The sequence below is a fragment of the Gavialis gangeticus genome, unplaced genomic scaffold, assembly GCF_001723915.1.
Source record: "Gavialis gangeticus isolate Ggan-Ray unplaced genomic scaffold, GavGan_comp1, whole genome shotgun sequence".
Classification (NCBI taxonomy): domain Eukaryota; kingdom Metazoa; phylum Chordata; order Crocodylia; family Gavialidae; genus Gavialis; species Gavialis gangeticus.
This window is the reverse complement of record NW_017729028.1, coordinates 8,850,148-8,854,698: the sequence shown is the minus strand read 5'-3', so window position 1 is coordinate 8,854,698 and position 4,551 is coordinate 8,850,148. Positions and strand designations below refer to the sequence as shown.

General features: G+C 41.3%; 1 pseudogene; it reads left to right on the top strand.

Moving 5' to 3' along the window:
• The first annotated feature begins 2,941 nt into the window (after positions 1 to 2,941).
• Positions 2,942 to 4,278, top strand: LOC109300097 (annotated as a pseudogene).
• Positions 4,279 to 4,551: the final 273 nt, after the last annotated feature.

The window sequence follows — 4,551 nt, the reverse complement described above, 5'->3', positions numbered from 1 at the left end:
CTTTTCCATCTTCTGTGATTTATCATTTTGATAGTTGCAGGAACTGCTAAGTTAATAGCAATGTATCTTATTTATCAAAGCATTAAGAAATATACTGCTCTGTATTAATCTTAAATTAATTTAAATCTCCCTTCACTGAGATTCTGACTTCTTAGTGAAATCATCAGTTTTGTTTCAGTGGCCTTTCTCCAGATTTACTGTTACAGCTTCCAGTTTCCAGTTCTTCAGGAGAGAGACATGAGGGAGATATGATTATAGTTCTGTCTAAATCAAATATTGTGATTAAAAATACAAATCAAATATTGTGACTTTCAGTATCTATCTACTGCCTCTCCTAACTATGGCATTCCCCTCTTTTGTACTAACCATAAATGTTTCTCTTAATGTTGTTTGTGCCGGCTTATATAATAACTCAACCCATGTAGAAAAGCTTCCGATGAAGTGTCTTCCTGTTTCAGTATTTCTTTCGTGGCAGATATAAACAAATGATTGGCCAACATGTTGCTCTGACTATTTTTAGACTGCAGCACAAAGCTCTGTTTCTAAAGGTGATCTCATTAGTGGTCAAATATTTATCTTTTATTCTCTTTCTTGAGAGGGCAGCTTGCTCTCTGTATCACTGGAATGTAATTAATTCAAACTCCAGTACTGCTGGCATTGTAATCAGTAGCAAACTTTCCACCAACTGCAAGGCAGGCAGCACCTTATTCTCTGTCCGCATTTCTAATCCAACTCCTGTGATTCACATGAATGCAGAAGCTGCTTCTCTGAAAAAGCAGAGGACTCTTGCAATAAATGTAAAGTGGGTTATGAACAAGGTAAAAGAGACAGTACTGGGTAGTGCTGTAAGGGGAAGCATTAGGTTATTAGAAAACTTCTTTGATCTTGGGGCTGATTTGTTTTAATATTTTCAGTTATAGCTTGGGCACAAAATGTAGGAATGTGCTGATAAAGTAGCTAGGTATCATCAGATAGAATGAGCAGAATATTACGTAGAAGAATGCATTGATATGGCAAACTAATAGAAATGGGGTAAAGTTCAGCAGTCCAAAGTTATGTGCTTAGGCACTAATAATAACAATTCCGCAAAAGCTGGCAGATCATCACTTAGAAATGACAGAGCAAGAGAGAGGCTGTGTATATTAGTCAAACATAGGATGACTATTAGCTTTCAGTGTGATGCAACTGTTAAAGCAAATGCAATTCCAGATTTAACCAGCCAAGACATTTCTAGTACATATAAGGAAATATTCCGTGTCATTGTATGAGACGCTGGTGAGACCTCATATGGAGTAATGAGTGCTGTTCTAGTCACCCATGTTCAAGAAAGAGGAATTTAAATTGGAACAGATGCAAAAAAGGGCTCCTAAACTAACTGAGGGAATGTGGAGCCTATCTCATGAGTGGAGAGTAAAAGAGCGTGGCTCATTTAGCCTAGTAAAGTAGAGAGTGATTTGATCCCTAAAGGAGAGAACTCTGGAGAAGGGATATGGTTTCTTTCTATAAATACATCAGAAGAAGCTCTATGGAGGGAGAATTGGTATTTAAGCCAAAAGACAATGTCGGCAAAGGAACAAATAGTTATAACTGGGCATGAGTTAGTTTAGGCTGGCAGTCAGAAGATGGTTTCTTATCACCTGAATGGTGAAGTTCTGGAATAAGTTTTTCATGGGATAAATGAGAGCAAGGAACCTAACTGGTAGTAAAAGGGAGATTGATACATTTTTTTAAAGGGTTGATCAACTTGATTTGATGTGTAGCCTGTGATAGCCAGGGTCTAATCTTGATGAACCAGGTAGTGGCATTGCATCCCAGCCACCTCCCCACTGCCCCCCATCATTCTTGATGGGCAATTGGCTAGTTATAATAATAAATAACTATTAGGTCAACACAGCCGTGTCCAGAGTGTTGTTGCTGAACTCACAACATATCATCTGGTGACAAGGATGGGATCCTTTGCTGAAAAGTCACCTCTAGATTGTGGGACGACGTTTTGAGACCAGGATGTGTTTTGTGATCAGAGGGAAGTTTTTTTCTTCATCTTCTTTTCTCTCTATTATGGCGGATGTTAGTTAGAATGGCTACTTTGGGGCATATAGAAGAATTTGATGTGAGCCAGTTAGCTTCTCGGGACTCTTATGTGGAAAGGGCATCCTATTAGTTGGAAGCCAACAAAGCTGAAAACCCACAACAGAACCATGTAATCCTCCTGACAGTCTGTGGTGCTAAAACATTTGCCATTGTTTGTTCCATCACAGCACCTACCTTACCAAGCACTAAGTCTTATGCTGAACTAATTTCTCTGCTAAAGGCACATTTTTGCCCAAGGCCATCTGTTACCCTACAGAGATTTCACCTTTTTTAAAGTGACCAAAAGGCCAACGAAGGCATAGCAGATTACCTGGCTGAGCTCCATCGCCTTGCAAAATTTTGTGAGTTCAGTGATCTCCTAGATGGCCTGCTTCGCACCCTTCTTACCTGTGGGGTTCAAGATGAAGCAGTCTAATGTTGCCTGCTCTGTGAACCAAATTTGATCTTGGCTACTGCACAAGAAAAAGCCTTGGCAGCTGAAGCAGCATCCCGTAACGTGAGAGAAATTTGCCAGGCATTTTCCAGCAATGTCCACTTACTCCAAAAAGATCAAGAATCAGATCACCAGAAAATTCAGTGGACTATACCCTCACCAACAGCACCACGTAAGTCAATTAATCCACCAACATGTCTGAGTTGTCACGGTCAACATAGATGAAGGGAGTGCAGGTTTAGGAATGCAGAGGGTCATGCCTGCAAGAAGAAGGATCACATAGAGAGGGTTTGCTGCTTGAAGGCCAGTTCCAGGAGACAAAAAGACTGTGGCAAATGTATTCACTCCCAAACCACTCACAGATTAGAGTCCTCCCCATAATGTGATGTACAAAAACTATATTTGATTCAAAATGTTGTTGAAACTCAAGGTTCTGAGATGATTGCAATTATAGTAATAAATGGAAAGAAGTGCAAAATGGAAGTGGACTTGGGTTCAGGAGTATCCCTCATAGATGAAAACACATTCTTTGAGTTGTTTTGGCACCCTCTCCCCAAGTTAGTGAAACCTGAGTGTCTCCTGCATGACTACAATGGACAGATTGTGGAAACTGGGTAGCTGCAGTGTAGATGTCCAGTATGGATCTGTTAGACACTGTCTACCCCTCATTGTCATGAAGGGTTCACACAAAAGTTTTCTGGGGAGAAATTAGTTCTCACCATTGGCAATCAGTATTCAAGGCACACACAGTCTCTGCACAGAAAGGCTGGAAAGGTTTACAAAGGAGTTTCCCCAGGTATTCTTCGAGGAATTAGGAACTTACTCTGATCCACCTGTGACGTTCCAAATGGATCCTGTGATAGCCCCTATCTTTATGAAGGCTCAGAATGTACCTTTTCCACTGAAAATTGAGCTGAAAATTGATGCAGTATTAGATCAGCTTATCATCCAAGGGGTCCTTGAGCCAATTGTACATATAAGCTGGGCCACACCAATTGTTCCTGTTTTAAAACCTAACGGCAGTGTTCACATCTGTGGGGATCACAAGCACACTGTTAATAAAGCACTTAAGCAGGATCCATACCCAGTGCCTGCCATTAACCAGTTACTGTCTGTTCTTGCAGGAGAGAAGGTTTTTGCCAAACTTGACCTCACTCAAGTCTTTCAGCAACTGATAGTGGATGACAAGGCTGCTGAGGCCCAAACAATAATTACACACCGGGGAGCGCTCCATGTCAAGTGCCTCTTGTTTGGAATTTCTGTGGCACCAGGAATTTTCCAGCAGTTTGTGGAGAAAATGCTAGCAGGAATTCCTAGGGTTGTTCCATACTTTGATGATGTGTTGATCATGGGGCCGTCTAGAGAGAAACTCACTGAGAGATTCAGAGAAGTTTTACAGAGATTTGATAAAGCAGGTATCAGAGTAAAAAGAGAGAAATGACAACTGGGAATTTCCAGTATCAACTTTCTGGGATATCAAATTGATGCTTCTGGCATTCACCTAGTTGAAGACAAGGTAAAGGCAATACATAATGCTCCTATACCAAAATGCAGAGAGGATTCTCAAGCATTCTTAGGACTTCTCAACTTTTTTATCACATCTTCTTGAAAAACAAAGCCACCATAGCAGAGCCCCTTCATCACTTACTGGATAAAGGAGCTCAGTGGAAGTGGATTTGCCAGCACAATGAAGCCCTCCAGGCCATCAAGAAGTTGCTGACCTCAGACTCTGTCCTTTTTTACTAGGATGAACAGAAGTCACTTGTGCCAGCTGCCTGCGGAGGCTTCGGGATTGAGAGTGTGGTCGGGGCTGGAAAAGTAAGAAAGATTTTTTGACTTAACAAAAATACAACTACGCGTAGTAACAAGACAAACAATGACAGGCGAAAGCAATTTGCATCGGCAACTTATCGGCAGTTTCTCTGATGCCTGATACACAGCAAGTTCCTCTTTCCACAAAGTTTAGTGAAGTCAGGCGTCCCTGAGCAAGGGTGTCTGAGGGGTACTGGGAAGGACCCTGGAATGCA